Genomic DNA, 26,138 nt, shown 5'->3' with positions numbered 1-26,138 from the left:
CGCCGTAGAGTTGGGCGAGCTCATGGTTCATTCTTCGCCGCCACACACCGTCTTCTTGCACACCGCCAAAGATGGTCCTTGCAAGTCCTCCTCGAGCATTGTTCATGTTTCATGTCCGTAGAGGACAACCTGTCTTATAAGCGTCTTGTACATGACACATTTGGTGCGGTGGCGAATCTTTTTCGACCGCAGTTTCTTCTGGAGCCCGTAGTAGGCCCGACTTCCACAGATGATGCGCCTTCGTATTTCACGACTAACGTTGTTGTCAGCCGTTAGCAAGGATCCGAGGTAGACGAATTCCTCGACCACCTCGAAGGTATCCCCGTCTATCGTAACACTGCTTCCCAGGCGGGCCCTGTCGCGCTCGGTTCCGCCCACAAGCATGTACTTTGTCTTTGACGCATTCACCACCAGTCCAACTTGTGCACTGAAAGAAAGGACATAGTAATGCGTACCATATCAAGGGTAAAATTAAAAACATTTTACTACTTGATTTCGGTAGAACGCAACACATAATTGACACTACTGTGCTTGTAGTAAAATTTACCATGTTATTCTCGCCCAAGGAATGAAGCTGATTTGACTATTGTTGTTGTCGGTTTTACTATACAGGCGTTGACAACAACATGGTAAATTTAACCACAACGTTTTCTTAATAACTTTTGGCAGCGGTATAATAGTACTCGTCAAATGTCAACAACAAGTTTATTGAGAATGATAATTTTATTAAACAATAATTTGTACGGCGTGAATCACGGCATTATAAATGTTGAAAATTGAAAATGCTTTCAAGTGTGTTTTAGATGTGCTTGATTATTCCATGTCAGTATGCATCGGTTTGTTCCAGTTCCATTGCTCCCCGCCTGAGTTCGAATGGTGATTCTTTCCGATTGCTGCGTGCTCGTTTTTTTAATGTTGCTTGCAAAAAATATCATTGGCTCGGTTGAATGGGTTATGTTATCAATGTTGTGATGGTCAGATGAGGTCCTGGATCTAATGAAATGGGAACTCGAAATGCATGATCATAATATCATAACAGATCTCCTCCTTCTCAACAAGTATTATTGTTATTGTCATTACGACTTGGCTTTCTGTACATTTCTGCAGAATTGCTTCGGTTTTCCAGAGTCCGGTAGCTTTATCAGTAATAAACATCGGGACCAGCAGCACCGCCGAATCCTGTAGGGCAATATATAAAATATCGAGTAGTACTTTTTCGAACGGTTCTTGTAACGGAAAAAGCTCCAACTCAAAATAATAATCTTCAAATAAGACGATTTTCCTTCAAATGTAGTCACTTACCGGATGATTTACAGTTGAAACAAGAGTCGAGGCGTAAATTATTATTTCAACGAAGTGGTTGAAGTGAAACGTTGAAGTTTTTTATGTTGATTTTCTTCAGAGGTTGCTCTAACTACTTGGCATAGTTGAAATTGAGATAAAATAGTAATCTCACCTATAAAATTTGTGGTTAATACTACTATGGCTGTCCGATGGTCTTCCATAGTATGGTCGACTGAAACATAGTAATCTTAAAAATATCTTGGTATCCACATTACTATTTGATGGCATGGTAAAGCTAAACAGATATCTGTTGGTGAATTTACCACAAGATTATTATCAGTGTGTGGTATGCACATCCCTAATATCATGAGGAGCACGAACAGGTCTAACGAACAGCACCGATCCATCATCATATTTGACTCTGCTCTCGGACACCCGCATCAAGGCAGTCAGTACGTTGGGGACTTCCATTCGAGCCAGTCGTGTGAGTACATGTTGGGAATCGCGTCGGGCAATCTCTCAGTGATAGTGCGAAATGGCGAATCTTACATTGGCGATCCTGCCAGGAGCAGTGTATCGATATTAACAGAAAAATTACAAAGAAACATTACAAAGTGATGCAAAATTGAAAGCTTACAGCTATTTGCGATTCGTTGTGGCCTCTTAAGAAAATTAATTTTCTTTCAGTGATCCGAAATCTTGTTTTTCTGTGCAACTAGCGGGAATTAGTGAATTTTAACTGTTGGTGAGATTTCGCAGGAAGGTAAGGTTTGACGAACAAATAATTTTCAGTTCAGCATCAACAACCATTTTGTTCTTATGGATGAGCTGCCGAGCGGTAAGTCAAAAGCCTTCAATTAATCTTTTTATGCCCGAAACATGAGATATGGTGTGCTCTTTTACTCATACATGCAAGCATGAAATGAAGAAAAAAATCTTTACCCCGCTGGTACCTATATGGTAGCGAGTATGCGCTTGCTTCTCTCATGATCCTGATATTGCTAAATCTTCTTCGCTTCTCAGTTGTATGAGTGAAACAAATTGTTTTTTTTTCTTCTTCAATATATCCTGCATACACATGAGTGAGTAGGATTATATACAAACATATATCATACCAAAAGCAGGGTAGTTTTTTTAGAACTTGTTGAGGGAAAAGGCAAGCGGAAGAGTATATACAGATCCGTTGTGCTAATTTTCAATTTAATTTTCACGGCGGCAACAACACACTGGGCCAAGTCGTAATAATAATGGTAACATAATTTGGCGTCATCTAATCATTTTGATAAAAATTACATGTAAACTATTCAGTGTTTTATTATATTATGTGAGATAATAATCGTTGACAAAACATCGAGGGCACAGACTATCATTAAATTACAAACGATAACAAATGGTTTATATTATGCGAGACATTATTGTATTATCTGTTATTTGCTATTTATTAATCGTACGTAAGCCTGTCAGCGAACTGAATGGCGGATAATGCGAGCATTTTTTTTTTTAATTTATTTGTCGTGTGCGCCGCTGAGATCAGCTGTTATATCTACTGCAGTGAAAATGGATGTTGATAAAACAAATTTCGTGAAGGTCGACAGAAGATTTAAAATAGTATGTAATGATCGTTTATTTTATTGACAAGTAATTTTGTTTACTAGTTTGTGCGAGTTTGGAATGACTGCACTAATCAAAAGTTAAGCGTGTTCGGGACGACCGCTGGCATTAACATTTATCAACAACATGAGTTTGAGCGTGCTCGGGACGACCGCTAGCATTAAAATTTAGAAACAACATAAATTTAAGCGTGTTCGGGACGACCGCTGGCTTCAACAAGACAATTTAAGCGTGTTCGGGACGACCGCTAGCATTGGTATTTGTAAAACACGGCGAGCACGGGACGACCGCTAATTTCACTAAAAGGTTACTTTGTTTACTAATTGAGTGCGAGTTTGAGGTACCCACGCTAAGTGTTGAGCGTGTTCGGGACGACCGCTGGCATTAATATTTACCCATAAGATAAGTTGAGCGTGTTCGGGACTGCCGCTAGCTCTATCATTTATCAACACAACTATTTGAGCATGTTAGACGACCAACACTAGCATTTATATCGAAGAAAGTGAGATGAAGGAGACAACCGACAAGTTTACTTCTGTATAATTTTGTGTTTTTCGGGATGACAAAAAAATAGAGTTTAGCGTGTTTGGGACGACCGTTACCATCGGCATTTTATTAGAAATTTCGTTATGTAAACATATTTTTATTGAGAAATGTAATTTGGATTTTCACAGGAAATTGAATAGCTAAGTTGGGAGAAGTTAATTCACTATTCTGTTTTAAAGAATACGTAAGTATATGTCGCTAATGAGTCATAGGGAAAGCCTTGAAATCTACTGACAAGCAATATCGTGTTAAAACTTTCACACAGAATGAGGAATATATTGTGAGTTGCAGCAAAAATCAAAAACGAAAAAAAAGAAAGGATCACGAGGCCACAACGATATCACTTAGTTGATAGTTTCAAGGAAATATCAAACCAAATGTAAGTTATCGTGAAGTCCTTATGTATTTTTATTTCACAATATGCTGTTCATCTATAGTAACAGGTGATAACAAGTTTGCGAAGAAACAGAAAATCGTTCGTTAGTGTTCAAAAATGCAAAGTGCGGGAAAGTTTGTGCGTGCCCCTTCGGTACATGACAGTGATTCGGATTCCGAAAGCGCTATTGAGCAGTACAGTGAGTCATCGAGTGCTGGGCGATACGTCAGGATCAGCAATCTTATTTCAACAGAGTTCGACCCAATCGAAGGTGTTGATGAATATGGTAATCTCGATATTAACGATAGTCCCATTGAACACACCAGACATGAGAAAGAACTGATGCAGCAAATCAAGGAGTTGAAGCAGACCGTTGCAGAGCTATCCAACAGATCAAGATATGAACCGAACGTCGTGGCTCGGGCGCATAAGGATCAGTCCAGTGGCGTGGAGCAAGTTGCATCAAAAATTCAAAACTACTGTGAACCAACCATCAGATGGGACAACATTAAACCCTTCCCGGCAGGAATTCCGGCTACCAAAATGTGGGAGACATGGACCAAGTACATAGAAAACTTTGAGATAGCCGCCTCGTTGTCCAATGCGCGTGATCCTGCCCGACGTGTACAATTGCTATTCTTGTCAATGGGAGAGGAACTCCAAGGAATTGTGCGAGCTGCTAAGCTACGTCCAAGCTTAGATAGCGCTGATTGCTATAAGCAATTTGTGCAAAATATCGATCAATACTTCAGATCCATGACCGATACATCCGCTGAACATGAAGCTTTTGCCAGTATGCATCAGGCGAAAGGTGAATCCGCTGTAAGTTTCCATGCGCGTTTGAGAGAGAAGGTTTGGTTGTGTGGGTATAGTGACACTGACCAAGAACGTTTTGTCCGTGCTCAACTGTTGAAAGGACTACAGAATCGAGAAATCGCCAAGGCGGCAAGAACGTATGGGCATGAGACCAATTTTATCGTACAAGCGGCGACGCGAGACGAAGCTTATGCCAGGGAAACGTCAGCTGATAATCACAATACTTTATCAATCGATAGAGTACAGAGCCGTGTAGCAGGGATGCATCGAAGCCGATGGAATACTTCTACTCAACAGGTTGGTTCTGGATCATCCTTCGGGCGTAAGAGAACCAGAAATGAAGGCTCATCTTATGGATCAGGATCGTCGTTTGAGCCTAAGAGGTTCAGGAATGAAAATGCTTTTTATGCATCACGGCGTGAACGTTGTTCAAGATGCAATCGCCCGATTCACAAGAATGGCCCATGTCCGGCAATGAATAAGTCGTGTAACTCCTGCGGTCGACAAGGACATTTTGCTGTCACATGTCGCAGAAAGGCGGTGAGCAATATCAGAGATGAACAAGTGGAACCGAACATTGTTGAGAGAAAAGTCAGTGATCAGGTAATGGATAACTGAAATGTAAATGTTAACTTTTAATGAGGAAATAAATTACTTCCAATGCGTGTTTCAATAGCAATATTTTTTATTGTTTAGGTGTATGCTCTTTCATTGGGAGATGTGCTTGTTGATTGCTCACTTGGTTCATCGAATTCGATCAAATTTTTGATCGACTCTGGAGCGGACGTGAATGTCGTCGGGGGCGCTGATTGGAAAACTCTCAAGGAACAGTATCTTGCAGGAACTGCTTGCTATGAATTAGTTCACTATCCGTTTGACAAAAACGTACACGGATATGCTTCGAAAACCCCTATGCCGATAGAGTGCGCTTTCAGGGCAAAGATTCAAGTTGTAGGTTACGACAAGCCTTCAGTAACAGCTGATTTCTTGGTTGTCAAGGACGGCAGACGATCCCTATTAGGCCGCTCAACCGCCAATGACATGGAGTTGTTGAAGGTTGGACCATCAATAAGCAACTGCGAGGAGGTGACAACATGCGAAATTTTTCCGAAAGTACCTGGGGTCAAAATTAGATTTAGCGTTGATAAATCAGTGCCACCGGTCAAGAATGCATACTATATCATGTCCTGGCAGCTTTCCGCGATGCAGCGCGTTCAAGGCTGGAATTGATGGAGAAACAGGGAATAATAGAAAAGGTGACATCGGCACCTACATGGATCAGCGGTATGTCGGCAGTACCCAAAGGAAAGGATGATTTTCGTTTGGTAATAAACATGAGGGCACCAAATAAGGCCATCCAACGGGAATATTTCCGTCTTCCTCTCATCGATGAGATGAAAGTTAAGTTACATGGAGCTAAGTACTTTTCCAAACTCGACCTTTCAAACGCATACTATCACCTCGAATTATGTAAGGAGTCTCGCGATTTAACTACCTTCTTAGCGGAATGTGGTATGTATCGTTTTACACGATTAATGTTTAGTAAACTGCGCTCCAGAGATATTCCAGAGAGAAATGTCTCGTATTCTGGAGCCAGTTGAAAACAAGATTGTCTATATCGATGACGTTCTCCTGTTCGCCGAAACATTGGAAAAACTTCGGAAAACAGTCTCTCTGGTACTGGAAATCCTAAGACGGCATAATTTAACTTTGAACACAAGCAAGTGTCAGTTTGATCAAACTCGCGTTACGTTCCTGGGACATGAGTTGGACGCAGAAGGGTTCCATATCGAGGAGGCAAAAGTGAAGGATGTGCGAAATTTTCGCCCGCCAACGACCGTTTCAGAGCTGCGAAGTTTCTTAGGATTAGCCTCGTTCATTAGTCCCTATATTGAAAACTTTGCTGAGATTTCCGCACCGTTGTGGACCATAACGACAGCGAGAGCCTGGAGCTGGGGTGTGGAGCAAAGTGAAGCATTTGAGATGATTAAAAATCGTATTATTGGTTGCACTACTTCGCTGGGTTATTTTTGTGATCAAGACAAGACCATTCTATATACGGACGCTTCTCCGACGGCACTTGGCGCCGTTTTGGTTCAAGAGAATGAACATAGTGTATCGCGAATAATCAGCTTTGCTTCGAAATCGCTTTCGACCACAGAAAAAAAGTATGCCCAAAACCAGCGTGAGGCCCTAGGAGCTGTATGGGCGGTGGAACACTTCGCATACTTTTGTTGGGAAGGCATTTTATTCTTCGAACAGATGCCGAAGGGATTACCTTTATTCTAAATAGAACTCGTGAGAACTCAAAACGGGCCCTAACTAGAGCGGATGGATGGGCGTTAAGGTTAAGTCCTTATAGCTACGAAGTTGAATACGTTAAAGGCCGGGACAACATAGCGGATCCCTCATCGAGGTTGTACCAAGGAAATGATCACCCGTTCGATGAGGAAAACAGCCCTTGGGAGATTGCTCGCCTCGAAGCAAACCCAATTTTATTTATGACAGAAGATGAAATATCAAAGTATACCGCGGAAGACGAAACGCTCCAGCAGGTTATAACTGCTATGGAATCCGAGAACTGGTCGAACCATCTGAATCGCTACAAAGCAGTGGCCAGTGATTTATACGTTCGAGATGGGATTTTGGTTAAAAAGGTTGTGCTGTTATTCCAGAAAAACTTCGACAGAAAACGCTTGAAGTTGCACATACAGGTCATCCGATGTCTGCTAAATTTAAAAGTATACTTCGCGAGCGTGTTTGGTGGCCAGGAATGGCAACTGATGCCGAGAATTGGGTCCAATCGTGTTCAACTTGCGCAATAAATGGGAAACCCGAAAGACGAACCCCTATGGAACGCAGTTTTGCACCCAAAACCGTATGGGATACAATAGCTGTTGACTTTAATGGTCCATACGCCAAAGTTGGCGGCATTTCTATCTTGGTTATTATAGATCTAAGATCCAGATACGCAATCGCTCGTCCCGTCAAATCTACAAGTTTTGAATATACCAAACGAGTTTTGGAGGATGTGTTTAATTGGGAAGGATTCCCTAGAGCAATTAAGTCTGACAACGGTCCCCCATTTAACGGAGAGGAATATAAGTCGTTCTGTGCGCAGCGGGGTATCCAAGTGATCTTTTCAACACCATTCTTCCCACAGCAGAATGGGCTTGTTGAGAGCTTCATGAAAGTTGTCAATAAAGCAATGTCAACTTCATTTTCGGAAGGAACCAACTACGTTGAGGAGTTGCAATCTGCAGTTCAGGCCTATAATGCGGGTGCGCATTCAGTCACTAAGATTCCGCCAGAAGAGGCTATGCTTGGCAGGAAAATACGGAGAGGACTACCATTACTTGAGCGCGGAAAGTCTCGTCATGATGGTAAGCTTTTGGAGAAGAGGGACTGTGAAGTAAAATTGAAGGCGAAGATACGGGAAGACGAGCGAAGGGGCGCAAGAAAAAGTAAGGTTAAACCAGGCGACTCCGTGATCCTTGAGCGTCAAGCACGGGTCAAAGGAGATGCTAGGTTTGGTGACAAGAGATACACTGTAACGGAGGAAAAAAAATGGAAGTTTGGTACTATGTGATGAAAATGGCCAAACTCTCAAACGTCATGTATCGCAGTCAAGAAAGGTTTAAAAGTGGCGAGATAATGAGAAGACCAACTCTACAGTTACAGCAAATACATCAGCCGGGAAGCCCTCGGATGCATCGTCGAGCCGTCCTTGTCGGGATAAGAAAGTTTCGTCCTATCTGTCAGATTACGTCAAAGTTATTGAAGAATCAGAGAGAAAACCAATGTAATTCGAATAAGTTGTTCTTAATAAAAAAAAAACGTTTTTTTCTGTGTTGCCATATGAAAAATCTAACAAATATTGTTTGGTCTTATTTTCAACATGTTATTTGTTTTTTAACTTTTACCAGAGAGGGGGGAAGATGTGTGGTATGCACATCCCTAATATCATGAGGAGCACGAACAGGTCTAACGAACAGCACCGATCCATCATCATATTTGACTCTGCTCTCGGACACCCGCATCAAGGCAGTCAGTACGTTGGGGACTTCCATTCGAGCCAGTCGTGTGAGTACATGTTGGGAATCGCGTCGGGCAATCTCTCAGTGATAGTGCGAAATGGCGAATCTTACACAACTTTTATTGCTTCACGTTTTAGGCGGGTGTACAGTTCTGCCACCTTTGCAAATGTTCGGCCGACAATGTCCATGTCATCCGCGAAGCAAATAAATTGACTGGATCTGTTGAAAATCGTACCCCGGCTGTTACACCCGGCTCTCCGCATGATACCTTCTAGCGCAATGTTGAACAACAGGCACGAAAGTCCATCACATTGTCTTAGTCCCCGGCGCGATTCGAACGAACTGGAGTGTTCGCCCGAAATCTTCACACAGTTTTGCACACCATCCACCGTTGCTTTGATCAGTCTGGTAAGCTTCCCAGGGAAGCTGTTCTCGTCCATAATTTTCCATAGCTCTACGCGGTCTATACTGTCGTATGCCGCCTTGAAATCAACGAACAGATGGTGCGTTGGGACCAGGTATTCACGGCATTTTTGAAGGATTTGCCGTACAGTAAAGATCTGGTCCGCTGTCGAGCGGCCGTCAACGAAGCCGGCTTGATAACTTCCCACGAACTCGTTCACTAATGGTGACAGACGACGGAAGATGATCTGGGATATCACTTTGTAGGCGGCATTAAGGATGGTGATCGCTCGAAAGTTCTCACACTCCAGTTGCTGATGGGAATTGTGAAGATTATCATGCTGCTAAGCAAGCGGAAGTCTGCTGAATGGTTGACTACATGTCTTTGACTGCTGGCGAAGTAGGGGAAGAGGCCCCATAACGCCCCTCCGGGCTAAAACGCCTTTTGGGTATTCCTACATATATCCTATTTGGTATGGCCGTAACGAAACTAGACCTAAAATTATGTAATTATATAATAAATGGGAAGGTTGGAAAAATCGAAATTTTCCACATTTTTTTTACCAATCAGTTTATTTATGAGGCTCAGATTTTTAATAATAAACTCTACGGAGCCGAAAACATTAAAAATAATAGAATTAATTATTCCGAAGTAGTTTCAGAAACATTTATGCGAGAGGTCTTTTTTGGTGGGGATCGGTCCATTGATCCTTCAGTAACCAACGATCCCGACTCGTAGACTGCGCTAGTTGCTTTTTATCCTCTTCCTCTCTCATTTTTCTGTAGGAGTCCGTGTAGTCCATGATTCCCTTCTTCACGAACCAGATCCGATTTGTATTTTTCTTGAAGCTCATAGTTTCTGCTAGTTTCTTGTGTTCCACCATTAAATCAGGAATTTCAAATGGTTCCATCCGTTCAGTCGAATCGGTATCCAATCCAACCACATCTTCCTCAGCCCCATCAATTACGTCGTTCTGCGCTGCTTCCGATGATGTGAATTTTTCCCGGACCACAGAATCCACTTCCCCGTACTCCACAAGAAACTGCTTGAGATTTATCCGGCAATTCTGGTGGCAAATCAAACACCCGGATGTACTAGACCAGGCCTGCCCAACCTTTTCAAGCAACGGGCCAATTTTCAAAATGGCCACTTGCGTGCGGGCCAGACAATATTCGGTACATTTTTTATACATTTTCAAAATAACCAAAATAAAATATATTTTTTCCCGAATGGTTTTTAGTTTTACAGAATGGTTAAAATTGTTTAAAAGAAAAACTAAGCATGAATTAAATCTTGTTTGAACAATTTTTTATGTGTGCTTATTTTCTTTCTCTTTTTATATGGAATTGTTGGCTTCTTTCCTATACTCGACGCATACTGATTTCGCAATCGGTGATCGATTTTCGCAAGCGAGATAATGATGATCAACAATTACTTTTTACTGCTTTCATTCTTGATTAGAGTTGTTCACACAGATATGATTTCTGGAGAGAGAAAATATCTTACGAAAGATATGTCTTTCTGAAATTTAGATTTGAGCTCGTTGCTGCATTGGAGGTCAATTATTTCCATTTGAAACATTCTAAGTACGTTATTCAAACCAGTGAACGGTGTTGAGGAACCGTGTTCTCAAAAATAAGCGAATAGGTTTGAAAATTTCTGTTCGTAGGTTTCGACTGTTTTCTACCGGAATTTGAGAAATGTATCCGTTTTCGACAATCAATTGTACCAAATTGTTTCAATTTTATTTCAATAGTTTGCATGTTGCATAATGTTGGTTCGATGTGTTGATCCTTGATTTGCAGCTTTATGTTCATGTTATTGAGATGATTGGTGACATCTACTATAAATCTCAGTAATTCATTCATTCAGGATCATGCAGTTTGGGCATTGGATTTGCTTTATCTTGTAAAAATGGTGTAATTTTCTTTCGAAGAGATCAAAATCTCTTAAGCAAGGTACCACGGGATAGTCAACGAACTTCACAATAACACAGCAAATCACTTCCATTTCCCTCAACATAATTTGGAATTAGTGGTGGTTAAGTTTCCTCGCATAGGTAAAGTTGATTTTTCTAATAACTAGCGTCGCTGCATCACGAATATTGATAGTTTTTGCACATATAAAGTTTTTGGTAAAAAAATGCAATGTGCAAAGATTTATCACAGAATAACTTTTGTTTCTTATTAACAATCGTATAACAAAAAAATTGCTTTAATTTTCAAGTGTCACAACGCTTGTGTTCTTTCCCCTCATATGTGTTTAGGCCTTAAGTTTTCCAAGAAGAGTTGAAGCTCCTTCATACGGGTTTTAACAGCTTTCCTCAGGTATATACCTGAAGTAGTTGTTACCTTTATTAAGATCAAAACTGCTAATTCCTTTGTAATCTAAAGATGATTCTCTGTCTTGGAAAGCTCTCATCAGTTTTGTTAAAATCTCATTAACAGCAAAACTGGCCCAGATTTAATTCTTATAATTAGTAATGACCTACAGAAGGAGCTTTTCGAGTCAGATAGAAAGGCTTTCGGGCCGCATATGAAGTATTTTTTTCTTACACGCCGCGGGCCACAAAAAATGGAGCCAAGGGCCGCATCTGGCCCGCGGGCCGTACGTTGGGCAGCCCTGTACTAGACATTTCTACCGGCAATCGTCATTTTTACTAACCCCCCCCTCCCCCACGAGCCCCGAGGCAAAACGCCTTTTGTGATTTCCCTCATATTTATCGCCATTAAGATGTCCGTAACAAAACTAGATCTAAAATTGTGTAGGTTAGGCGAAAAAAGTTTCAAAATAGTGTATGGGAAGGTCGGAAAACCGAAAATTTCCACAGCAACATCTAACATTTTGGCGAGGCAAAACGCCCTAGTGTCACTAACATACAAAGTACTTGCGTCTCCACGGACTATCCATACCAGAATGCTGATTTGCCGACGCGTGGTACTTTGTTCCCTAGGAGCTGCCTGCTAGAAGGCGTTTTGCCTCATGAGTTTTCCGGCAACAGAATAGTGCTGTCCAATGAGAGCTTGAAGTAGCTCGAAGTTTCTTCCTGTCCTGCTCTTGCCCATTTGTTGACAAAGAAGAACGAGCAGGACGGGAACAACTTCGAGCTACTTCGAGCTGCTCATTGGACAGCACTAATATGATTGAGATTTTTGACAATTTTTGAATGGCATCAACTAGTTATCTTGTTTAACTGATGCATAATGTAAAAATACCCATGAATAGCGTTACAAATAAGACAATAAAGCAGCGTTTGCTTAGCTAGGGCATATTACCCCCCCTTCCGCTAAACGTCCGCGCGCGACGAGTGCAAAACAACAACTGAAATTTTTCACAATTTGATCAAACATCTAACATTTTGGCAAATATTATATATTAACAATATAGTCCACTCTAGCTAAAAACGGGCGAACACACGACGTCAGCGCTCCAGCGTGTGGCGGTCGAACTGTTCAATCACAGCAACGCGTGAAAGTGCATCGTTGCCTCGATAACAATTTAAACAAATCAAATGTCATACTTCATACTTCTTCAGTTTATTGATTCCACAGTTTCCTTTGGAATGTTAAAGGTGCGGAATAGCTTTCTGATGAATTTGAGAGTGTAACGAGTCCATAGCCACAACCGTTTGACGACAGCAATGTTCAGATATGGTCACTATTGGCTTCATATTATCGACCATCTCATTATAATGTAACTCATTCCAACAGGTACATATCCCGAAGCAGTATTCTACACTCAGTTCGGTTTCCACAATCTTTTCTATACCTACCCGTCCATCCTGAGTCGTCATCGATATGTCTATCGATAGCAAAAGCGGCAAGAATCCCTAGATCATTAAAGACCCAAGGGATAATCAACCCTTGGTTGAGAGTCAACGTACTTCTGCATGTTAACAATAAATTGATTTATAGAGTGTATTAAACCAATAGCATATGTTTAAACTAACTGGTGTTGTGAAACCTGAACGCAGTTGTTGCTTTATTAATTTGCTGGTTCCAGAATTGCATCGAAAAATCCTGGGCAACTCTACTTCCGAAAACGTGTGAAAGACAGAAATAAGACTTATAACATATTCAAAGAAGGTATAAGGAACTTCCCCTCAGTACTATTTTCAACTTTGAAAGAACTCTGTGTTCTGTTGGACACTGAATACTAAATTTGTTGTAGTAGGAAAAAATGGAATTTATCCACCTTAGACAAGCAAAAACCATACAGAAAACTGCTCGGCTACTTGAACAATGCAGAGTAAAATATCAAGATCCTTAGCTAGATGAAATACCTTTCGGTATTTGTATACACTAGCGCCAAAAAAACATCAATGCATCAGTGATTTTTTTTTCATTAGAGTATAGAATAAAATAAATCTAATTTTAAATTTTTTGTAGATTTTATTTTTTACATATTTTTTTGTGTTCGATGATCAGAAGCGTTGTTGTTCACTGCAAAGCTTGACCCTTTCACCGTGGACCAGATTCCTCAATCAAATTACATATATAGGACGTTGGTGTTGTTGGGTAACCATTTACGAAGAAATAAAGTATTTTAATCTGCTTCCGCCTGTCTCGTGAATTCATTATTATTATTTAATCAGACTAAGGCCGAAGTGGCCTGTGCGGTATATAAGAGTCTTCTCCATTCGGCTCGGTCCATGGCTACACGTCGCCAACCACGCAGTCTACGGAGGGTCCGCAAGTCATCTTCCACCTGATCGATCCACCTTGCCCGCTGCGCACCTCGCCTTCTTGTGCCCGTCGGATCGTTGTCGAGAACCATTTTCACCGGGTTACTATCCGACATTCTGGCTACGTGCCCGGCCCATCGCAGTCGTCCGATTTTCGCGGTGTGAACGATGGATGGTTCTCCCAACAGCTGATGCAATTCGTGGTTCATTCGCCTCCTCCACGTACCGTCCGCCATCTGCACCCCACCATAGATGGTACGCAGCACTTTCCTTTCGAAAACTCCAAGTGCGCGTTGGTCCTCCACGAGCATCGTCCAGGTCTCGTGTCCGTAGAGGACTACCGGTCTTATTAGCGTTCTGTAGATTGTCAGTTTGTTACGGCGGCGAACTCTATTCGATCGGAGCGTCTTGCGGAGTCCAAAGTACGTACGATTTCCAGCCACTATGCGTCTCCGAATTTCTCTGCTGGTGTCATTTTCGGCAGTCACCAGTGAGCCCAAGTACACAAATTTTTCTACCACCTCGATTTCGTCACCACCGATGCAAACTCGCGGTGGGTGGCTCACATTGTCTTCTCTTGAACCTCTTCCTATCATGTACTTCGTCTTCGACGTGTTGATGACTAGTCCGATTCGCTTAGCTTCCTCTTCAGTCTGATGTAGGCTTCCTCCATCTTCTCAAAGTTACGTGCCATAATATCTATGTCGTCGGCGAAACCAAATAGCTGGACGGACTTATTGAAAATTGTACCACTCGTGTTAATCCCTGCTCTTCGTATTACCCCTTCCAAAGCGATGTTGAATAGCAAACACGAAAGACCATCACCTTGCCGTAACCCTCTGCGAGTTTCAAAGGGACTCGAGAATGCCCCTGAAACTCGAACTACGCACATCACCCGATCCATCGTCGCTTTGATCAACCGTGTCAGTTTATCCGGAAATCCGTTTTCGTGCATTAGCTGCCATAGCTGGTCCCGATCGATTGTATCATATGCGGCTTTGAAGTCGATGAATAGATGATGTGTGGGCACGTTTTATTCGCGGCATTTCTGCAGTACTTGGCGAATGGCGAACACCTGGTCCGTGGTGGAACGTTCGCCCATAAAACCCGCCTGGTACTGCCCCACGAACTCCCGTGCAGTTGGTGCTAGTCGACGGCATAAAATTTGGGAGAGTACCTTGTAGGCGGCGTTCAGCAATGTGATTGCGCGGTAGTTGCTACAATCCAGCTTATCGCCCTTTTTGTAGATGGGACACACGACACCTTCCATCCACTCCTGCGGCAGAACTTCCTCCTCCCAAATCTTGGTAATGACCCAGTACAGCGCTCTAGCCAGTGCCTCACCACCGTGTTTAAAAAGCTCTCCTGGTAGTTGGTCAACCCCAGGGGCTTTGTTGTTCTTCAGCCGGCCAATCTCCTCCTGGATTTCCTGGAGATCCGGAGCCGGTAGAATTATGTCCTGCGCGCGTTCTCCCAGGTCCATCACCATACCGCCATCTTCGTCTGCCACATCGCCATTCAGGTGTTCTTCGTAGTGCTGCCGCCACCTTTGGATCACCTCACGCTCGTTCGTAAGAAGGTTCCCGTTTATGTCCTTACACATATCAGGCTGTGGCACGTGGCCCTTACGTGAACGGTTTAACTTCTCATAGAACTTTCGTGTGTTATTAGCGCGGTACAGTTGCTCCGTTTCTTCACGGCTCGATCTTCCTGCTGGCGCTTTTTCCTCCGGAAAATCGAGTTTTGTCTGTTCCGCGCCTGTTTATATCGTGCCTCGTTCGCCCTCGTGCGGTGTTGCAGCAATCTCGCCCATGCTGCATTCTTCTCTTCCACTAACTGCTCACATTCGCCGTCATACCAGTCGTTTCTCTGATCCGGGGGCACCGTGCCAAGTGCAGCGGTTGCGGTGCTACCAATGGCGGATCGAATATCTCTCCAGCCATCTTCAAGAGACGTTTCGCCTAGCTACTCTTCCGTTGGAAGTGCCACTTCCAGCTGCTGCGCGTATTCTTGGGCTAGTCTACCATCTTGTAGCCGCCCAATGTTAAGCCGCGGCGTCCGACTCCGACGCGTGTTGATCACCGTCGAGAGTTTTGAGCGCAGACATACTACAACGAGGTAGTGGTCGGATTCAATATTCGCACTGCGATAAGTGCGTACGTTCGTGATGTCGGAGAAGAATTTGCCGTCGATTAGAGCGTGGTCGATTTGGTTTTCTGTTACTTGATTAGGTGATTTCCATGTGGCCTTGTGGATATTCTTGCGGGGGAAGTTTATGCAACGTTGGCCGTTGTCATTCGATACGGTGTGCAGACTATCCGGTCCGATGACCGGTCTATACAATTCCTCCCTTCCTACCTGCGCGTTCATGTCACGGATGACGATTTTGACGTCCCGCAGTGGGCATCCATCGTATGTCTGCTCCAGCTGTGCGTAGAACGCTTCTTTCTCGTCGTCGGGTCTCCCTTCGTGTGGGGAGTGCAAGTTGATGATGCTATAGTTGAAGAAACGGCCTTTAATCCTCAGCTTGCACATCCTTGCGTTGATTGGCTGCCACCCAATCACGCGCTGGCGCATCTTACCCAGCACTATGAAGCCGGTTCCCAGCTCGTTGGTGGTGCCACAGCTTTGGTAGAAGGTAGCCGCTCGATGTCCGCTTTTCCACACTTTCTGTCCTGTCCAGCAAATCTCCTGCAGCGCCACAACGTCGAAGTTGCGGGGATGAAATTCATCGTAGATCATCCTGTCGCAACCTGCGAAACCTAGCGACTTGCAATTCCATGTTTCAAGCTTCCAATCGTGATCCTTTATTCGTCGCCTAGGTCTTTGCCGATTATATCGAGTCGCATTATCTCTTATATTGTTCGTAATTATTGGTTTTCCAGGCGGCTTATTGGGCCTGCGCAAACCTCCTGTCTCGCCGGATGGCCATCGTGTCAGGGCTGTTTAGCGTTCCACCTAACACCATGACTTGGGCAGTTCCATACATTTTTTATAAACATGGAAGCAGGAATTTAATTATTTTAACTAATTTGTAAATGTAAATATGCTGAAAGGTCCATTACTAGCACACAAGGGGAGTCCATAATAGGTACAAGGAACATGTGGGAATGGCACATGTCAAATGAGGGGATACGTATATAAACAAACTCGACGTTGCGTATAATGGACCCGGGGGTGGCCATTATAGGCATGCTAGCTACATCATTATAAAATGCTTGCTTTAGTAGTAAAAATGAATGTTTTGGCTAGTTTTATGTACGAAACGCGATGCTGATAGCCGTTGCTTATCATCTGGTGCAACAGAACTACAATTTGTCAAAAAGCTCGCACTAGCAGAGCACCTGAAGTAAATTTCGGTCGTTAACAAATGTATAATAAATGTATGGAACTGCTGCCCTGTAACATGGAGCAACTCCACCCGACGGAAGTTTGCAGAAAATAGTTGATTTCAGCGTTTAATTTGGGGTTTGGTTCAAGGGGTCCATTATACGCACGGGGTCCATTATTAGCGCTCACTCCCTATGAATATGAAAACATGGAACGTTTCGCTGCGAAATTACAAGGTTGTTGTTTTGTTTGAATAAAACCAAGCGCCGAAATCGATTTACTGTGTGGCGCTGCTAGCAACCTAATGATTTACAATTAGTGAGAAAAACTAAAGTGTGCAAGGTCGAGAACGATTGTATAGTCTATATAATAAAAATGAAATGGTCTGTGTTCGTATCCGCATAACTCAAAAACGGCTAGATAGATTTTCTACATTTCTTCAAAAAAATTTGTCCGTTATCGTTTCCGACGGGTTTATATGATATTTTCTCATGCGAAAAACACGACTATTGTTGAGTAAATCGTGAAAAACTAAAATAAAGATTCGTATGGAGATTTTGCACGGGTAGTTCATAACGCGCATTTTCGCCTACTATGCAGGACAACGTCTGCCGGGTCGACTAGTATTTATTCAGGTATTTATATAATTCTAGCGTGATTTTTGAAAACGTCGTAAGTCCAAATGAGAGACTCTCTTTCATTACGCTCTCTTTTGCTAATAGGCTAGTTTAAAATTTGTTGCAATATTTTCACCTCAGCACACTAGACAAAGCTATTTTCTTCAGATCGGTGCAGGAAAATCCAATGTAAACGTTAGTATGGCTTTGTAATAATCGAAAGAGAAAGTAAACAAAGAGAGCCTCTCTTTTGGACTTTGGACGTTTTCAAAAATCACGCGAGAATTATTTAATTGTTAACAACTGAAAAAAAGTATTCAATATAGAAGGACGATGAACTGTTTTTGTCGTATTTGATCGCCGGTTCGCTATTTTGAATTGAATTCGGTTAACATTTTTGTTATGATGACTGGTAATTACCAGTTATAATGAACAATTTATTTATTATGATTTATTATGATAATATTTATTTATTATTATTAAATTATAAATTATGAATTATAATTCAACCAAAATGATAACAATTCTAGTTATCTATATAACTGTATAATAAAGTTTGTTATTAATAAGTTATTCTGCTTCGCACACTGTCCAGCCGACATTTATTTACATATAATAGTCATGGCATCCTGATTTGATTATAAATAGTCTTCAGTAAATGCAAGATTGTAGAAAGCGTAGTGCTCTTCTCTTCTACTCCTCAAGAAAGCGTAATTGGATGAGTGCCAGCCAAGAGACGACGCCGTACAATCACTCGATTCGAGTTCGAATCCTAATGAATGCCTTTTTTTCCCAATACGTAATGAAGTGGGCAAAGAAGATTTAACTATTTTGGTCGATAAAACAGTGATGGCTGATAACTAAATGATAACTAAATAAGTTATTTTGAGTAAATAGCATGTATAACAAAATGTGTTATCAACTTGGTATCAGTGATAACTTAATTTGTTTTCATTTAGTTATTTCACGCACAAAATTCTGGTATCATTTTTTGTTATGTTGGCTGTTAATTCAGCCAAAATGATAACAAGTTCAGTAATCAAAATGTCCGATAACCGGATAACAGAATTTGTTATCAATTAGTTATTCATCTTTGCTCGGGAATCTATAATATACTAAGTAAAGTTGAAGAGAGGTGGCTAGTTGTTGAAAAATAAATACTCCACTTTTGGGCGAACAATGCTGGAACAAATGTTATCATGTATGATAGTATAATTTTTAATCAACGATGGCTGAATAAATCTGACCATACTGATGTTCATTCAACTGGCAATTGTTACTTGGGTTAGATGTTCCAATGAGAATGCTTCTCGAATGCTGATGGGATTTCATTTCATTTATTTAGTTAACATCTAAACAGATAACACTGAATCAACAATTTGACGCCACAATGCACGGTTCGAGGCCGCATCTCTCCATCCTCGGATACGCCCCACTCTCGCCAAGTCGTTCTGCACCTGGTCTGCCCATCTCGCTCGCTGCGCTCCACGCCGTCTCGTACCTGCCGGATCGGAAGCGAACACTATCTTTGCAGGGTTGCTGTCCGGCATTCTTGCAACATGTCCTGCCCATCGTACCCTTCCGGCTTTAGCTACCTTCTGGATACTCGGTTCGCCGTAGAGTTGGGCGAGCTCATGGTTCATTCTTCGCCGCCACACACCGTCTTCTTGCACACCGCCAAAGATAGTCCTAAGCACCCGTCTCTCGAATACTCCGAGTGCTTGCAAGTCCTCCTCGAGCATTGTCCATGTTTCATGTCCGTAGAGGACAACCGGTCTTATAAGCGTCTTGTACATGACACATTTGGTGCGGTGGCGAATATTTTTCGACCGCAGTTTCTTCTGGAGCCCGTAGTAGGCCCGACTTCCACAGATGATGCGCCTTCGTATTTCACGACTAACGTTGTTGTCAGCCGTTAGCAAGGATCCGAGGTAGACGAATTCCTCGACCACCTCGAAGGTATCCCCGTCTATCGTAACACTGCTTCCCAGGCGGGCCCTGTCGCGCTCGGTTCCGCCCACAAGCATGTACTTTGTCTTTGACGCATTCACCACCAGTCCAACTTTTGTTGCTTCACGTTTTAGGCGGGTGTACAGTTCTGCCACCTTTGCAAATGTTCGGCCGACAATGTCCATGTCATCCGCGAAGCAAATAAATTGACTGGATCTGTTGAAAATCGTACCCCGGCTGTTACACCCGGCTCTCCGCATGACACCTTCTAGCGCAATGTTGAACAACAGGCACGAAAGTCCATCACATTGTCTTAGTCCCCGGCGCGATTCGAACGAACTGGAGTGTTCGCCCGAAATCTTCACACAGTTTTGCACACCATCCACCGTTGCTTTGATCAGTCTGGTAAGCTTCCCAGCTGTTCTCGACCATAATTTTCCATAGCTGTACGCGGTCTATACTGTCGTATGCCGCCTTGAAATCAACGAACAGATGGTGCGTTGGGACCAGGTATTCACGGCATTTTTGAAGGATTTGCCGTACAGTAAAGATCTGGTCCGCTGTCGAGCGGCCGTCAACGAAGCCGGCTTGATAACTTCCCACGAACTCGTTCTACCAATGGTGACAGACGACGGAAGATGATCTGGGATATCACTTTGTAGGCGGCATTAAGGATGGTGATCGCTCGAAAGTTCTCACACTCCAGTTGCTGATGGGAATTGTGAAGATTATCATGCTGCTAAGCAAGCGGAAGTCTGCTGAATGGTTGACTACATGTCTTTGACTGCTGGCGAAGTAGGGGAAGAGGCCCCATAACGCCCCTCCGGGCTAAAACGCCTTTTGGGTATTCCTACATATATCCTATTTGGTATGGCCGTAACGAAACTAGACCTAAAATTATGTAATTACTAGCAGACCCGACGAACTTCGTTTCGCCTAAAATTGATTTATTTTCTGATTAGATCTCGAGTTATGAAGAAATTAGTGTTTCATTTGTATGGGACCCCCCCTTTCCAAAGCGGGGAGGGGTCTCGAACCATCTTAAGAACCTTCCCGGCCCCAAAAACCTCTACATACAAATTTTCACGTCGATCGGTTCAGTAGTTTCCGAGTCTATAAGGCACAGACAGACAGAAATTCATTTTTATGTATATAGAAGAAGAAGAAGAAGATATAATAAATGGGAAGGTTGGAAAAATCGAAATTTTCCACATTTTTTTTTACCAATCAGTTTATTTATGAGGCTCAGATTTTTAATAATAAACTCTACGGAGCCGAAAACATTAAAAATAATAGAATTAATTATTCCGAAGTAGTTTCAGAAACATTTATGCGAGAGGTCTTCTTTGGTGGGGATCGGTCCATTGATCCTTCAGTAACCAAACGATCCCGACTCGTAGACTGCGCTAGTTGCTTTTTATCCTCTTCCTCTCTCATTTTTCTGTAGGAGTCCGTGTAGTCCATGATTCCCTTCTTCACGAACCAGATCCAATTTGTATTTTTCTTGAAGCTCATAGTTTCTGCTAGTTTCTTGTGTTCCACCATTAAATCAGGAATTTCAAATGGTTCCATCCGTTCAGTCGAATCGGTATCCAATCCAACCACATCTTCCTCAGCCCCATCAATTACGTCGTTCTGAGCTGCTTCCGATGATGTGAATTTTTCCCGGACCACAGAATCCACTTCCCCGTACTTCACAAGAAACTGCTTGAGATTTATCCGGCAATTCTGGTGGCAAATCAAACACCCGGATGTACTAGACCAGGCCTGCCCAACCTTTTCAAGCAACGGGCCAATTTTCAAAATGGCCACTTGCGTGCGGGCCAGACAATATTCGGTACATTTTTTATACATTTTCAAAATAACCAAAATAAAATATATTTTTTCCCGAATGGCATTTAGTTTTACAGAATGGTTAAAATTGTTTAAAAGAAAAACTAAGCATGAATTAAATCTTGTTTGAACAATTTTTTATGTGTGCTTATTTTCTTTCTCTTTTTATATGGAATTGTTGGCTTCTTTCCAATACTCGACGCATATTGATTTCGCAATCGGTGATCGATTTTCGCAAGCGAGATAATGAAGATCAACAATTACTTTTTACTGCTTTCATTCTTGATTAGAGTTGTTCACACAGATATGATTTCTGGAGAGAGAAAATATCTTACGAAAGATATGTCTTTCTGAAATTTAGATTTGAGCACGTTGCTGCATTGGAGGTCAATTATTTCCATTCGAAACATTCTAAGTACGTTATTCAAACCAGTGAACGGTGTTGAGGAACTGTGTTCTCAAAAATAAGCGAATAGGTTTGAAAATTTCTGTTCGTAGGTTTCGACTGTTTTCTACCGGAATTTGAGAAATGTATCCGTTTTCGACAACCAATTGTACCAAATTGTTTCAATTTTATTTCAATAGTTTGCATGTTGGATAATGTTGGTTCGATGTGTTGATCCTTGATTTGCAGCTTTATGTTCATGTCATTGAGATGATTGGTGACATCTACTATAAATCTCAGTAATTCATTCATTCAGGATCATGCAGTTTGGGCATTGGATTTGCTTTATCTTGTAAAAATGGTGTAATTCCCTTTCGAAGAGAATAAAATCTCTCAAGCAAGGTACCACGGGATAGTCAACGAACTTCACAATAACACAGCAAATCACTTCCATTTCCCTCAACATAATTTGGAATTAGTGGTGGTTAAGTTTCCTCGCATAGGTAAAGTTGATTTTTCTAATAACTAGCGTCGCTGCATCACGAATATTGATAGTTTTTGCACATATAAAGTTTTTGGTAAAAAAATGCAATGTGCAAAGATTAATCACAGAATAACTTTTGTTTCTTATTAACAATCGTATAACAAAAAAATTGCTTTAATTTTCAAGTGTCACAACGCTTGTGTTCTTTCTCCTCATATGTGTTTAGGCCTTAAGTTTTCCAAGAAGAGTTGAAGCTCCTTCCACAGAGAACAGACATTGAGGCTCGAACAAAATTTCTTGCAAAACATGTGTAAACAAACACACCGAACCTCAACGCCATCGACGTCGACATTGCAACTCACAATCTCATTTTGACAACACGATGGCGCTGGCATGCTCTTGCATGCATAACGACACTAGCGCACAGTGGCATTTTTTGATGACGCTAGCGCTGATTATACACGTGATAACGGCGACATTCCAAAGTAATTTCAAAATGAACAGTAAAAAGTTATCACAACATGGCGAGTGGAGCTTCAACGTCTGTTCTCTGTGCTCCTTCATACGGGTTTTAACAGCTTTCCTCAGGTATATACCTGAAGTAGTTGTTACCTTTCTTAAGATCAAAACTGCTAATTCCTTTGTAATCTAAAGATGATTCTCTGTCTTGGAAAGCTCTCATCAGTTTTGTTAAAATCTCATTAACAGCAAAACTGGCCCAGATTTAATTCTTATAATTAGTAATGACCTACAGAAGGAGCTTTTCGAGTCAGATAGAAAGGCTTTCGGGCCGCATATGAAGTATTTTTTTCTTACACGCCGCGGGTCACAAAAAATGGAGCCAAGGGCCGCATCTGGCCCGCGGGCCGTACGTTGGGCAGCCCTGTACTAGACATTTCTACCGGCAATCGTCATTTTTACTAACCCCCCCCCCTCCGAGGCAAAACCCCTTTGTGATTTCCCTCATATTTATCGCCATTAAGATGTCCGTAACAAAACTAGATCTAAAATTGTGTAGGTTAGGCGAAAAAAGTTTCAAAATAGTGTATGGAAAGGTCGGAAAACCGAAAATTTCCACAGCAACATCTAACATTTTGGCGAGGCAAAACGCCCTAGTGTCACTAACATACAAAGTACTTGCGTCTCCACGGACTATCCAGAATGCTGATTTGCCGACGCGTGGTACTTTGTTCCCTAGGAGCTGCCTGCTGCTGATCAGAAGCGTTGTTGTTCACTGCAAAGCTTGACCCTTTCACCGTGGACCAGATTCCTCAATCAAATTACATATATATGTAGGACGTTGGTGTTGTTGGGTAACCATTTACGAAGAAATAAAGTATTTTAATCTGCTTCCGCCTGTCTCGTGAATTCAATGGTAACGTTTAATGTGGTGCGAATCTTCCGACGGTAAGGGGTTTTGAGCGTCAGACAGCTGAGCATCGAGGACTGGAACATTATACCAACGACTTCTGTCAACATGTTTCTTGTTGATTCTGGTGTTTACTAAACGAAAGCAAAAGTTCAAAGCTACTTTGATCATTTTCAATGAAACAGTCAGACTTTTAATCACCAGTTGGCGCTGCACAACGGAAAAGTTGTTCGCTAGTGACTTCTATGGAATAATCAAGAGTGGACTATCTTGTACTTTAAAATCTTTGATTTTGGCGAAGCAAAACGCCCTAGGTAAACTAACCTACAATGTACTATGCGTCTCCATGCACTATCCATACTAGAATGCTAATTCGCCGACGCGTGGTGCGTTGTTCCCAAAGAGCTGCCAGCTTGAAGGCGTTTTTCCTCATGAGTTTTCCGGCAACGAAATATCACCACTTTTTTGAAATGTGAATATTATCAATATGATTGAGATTTTCTACCATTTTTAAATGGCATCAGCTAGTTATATTGTTTAACTGTTGGATGAGGTAAAAATACCCATTAAAATCGTTACAGCTAAGAAATTAATAAGGCCTTTGCTAAGCTAGGGCATATTGCCCCTCCTTCTCCTACGACGATGCTTTGATTGATATTTTGGTGGCTCGCCGTTGTTGTTCATACCTACCAAGCTAACTTTGATACTTTTAAATCAATTAGATAGGTATTGCCTTCCCATAATTAACACCAAGTGAAATTTCACTGCCACACAGGAATCTTTCTCAGAAATGAGAAACAAGTTCATTTCACTCATTTCATTAGATAGAGTGAATGTGAGAAATAACTCTTTTGTCTTCAAACTACTAAGCTATATGTTGAAAGTCTCTGCTAATTAACTTTTCAAATCCTAGGGGGGTGGGGGCTAATATTTTTATAGGGAGGGCTAGCCCCCTTATTTACGCCAATGATCAAAATGTTGTGCATGCTAGAAAAAAAATGTTGGACCCTGCACAATTCTACTAATCTTGAAACTTTTCACCAAAGAATGAAAAATACTATATCTTCTTCTTATTCTTCATTGGCATTACATCCCCACTGCGACATTGCCACCTCGCAGCTTGTTCATTAAGCACTTCCACAGTTATTAACTCCGAAGTTTCTAAGCTAAATTACCATTTCTGCATTCGTATATCAAGAGGCTAACACGATGATACTTCTATGCCTTGGGAAGTCGAGACTATTTCCAATCCGAAAATTGACTAGACTGGCACCGGGAATCGAACCCAGCCACCCTCAGGTATTGCTTTGTAGCCGCGCATCTTACCGCATGACTAATGAGACTATCTAGCTAAATTGACTATTTCCATAAAAATAAACATAGAAATATCCAGTTCTGCAACTCTTGAATTATGATATTGAAAGCCGTATTGATGATATCTTCTCTTCTTTTATTTTTTTCTTCTGCTGACATCCTCCACCCAATCAGGATATTACTGCGTTGTGTCTTCTGAGGCTAACACGCACCGCATATATGTAGCTATAGCAGCGCATCTTACCACTGCTTTACCAAAAGGCACACACAATATTCAGACGTGGACAGTAGTAAAATTTAAAACTGCATAAACACAAAAAGGCGATAGACGAATGACAAAGGATTGCTTCCGCTCCTCCGTTCCTTACTTCGAGGCGTAGTGGATCGGTTCCGTTAAATAAATATACCATGCAAAGGCATCAGCATCGGTATGCATTTCCATTGAACCGATGAAAAGTGAGAAGGGGGATGCATCCTGAGCTCTGAGATCAAGACCAAACAGTCCAATCGTACGTCCCAGACTCAGAGCAGGGCGAACGAGACGGAGAAATTCGTTCCGCATTATAATGGTAATATATTTCAAAGCTTGTCAAAACTGTTGGCGAAATGATAAATTGTTCTGACAGAACGAGCGACATCTATTTATTATCTTCCGCGCTGGCTTGTAGTGCTTGGGCTCCAGTCGATGGGGGGAAGTCTCGGGTGTTCAATGCGGCAGCCAACCAACCAACCAACGATACGCCACTATAGTGGAGTACTGTTGAACACAGAACGCAGACTGTCTCCTCTATTTTGGCCCGAGTTGACTCGGTTGTTGGATTGGTAGTATGATGGTCCTACTTGATGCCAGTCCCAGATTTGAAGATGCAAGAGAAATGACGCATGGTGGCGCGAGCATGATGATGGCAACCCAAACGCCAACGGTGACGAAGGGAAAGTTTATTCTGCATTCTGCAACCGGTTGATGCTACTTTCTCCGAATGATTTCCGATCAGACGTCATCATTCACGGGAGTTCGAGTGCAATGGCAACGAGGTCAACTAATAGCCATACATGGGCTTCATCGACGAAGAGGTTCTCAATGCGTTTGTGGATTAAT

This window comes from Armigeres subalbatus, chromosome 1 (assembly GCF_024139115.2).
Source record: "Armigeres subalbatus isolate Guangzhou_Male chromosome 1, GZ_Asu_2, whole genome shotgun sequence".
In the NCBI taxonomy this organism is placed as follows: domain Eukaryota; kingdom Metazoa; phylum Arthropoda; class Insecta; order Diptera; family Culicidae; genus Armigeres; species Armigeres subalbatus.
Note: the sequence above shows the minus strand (reverse complement) of the source record.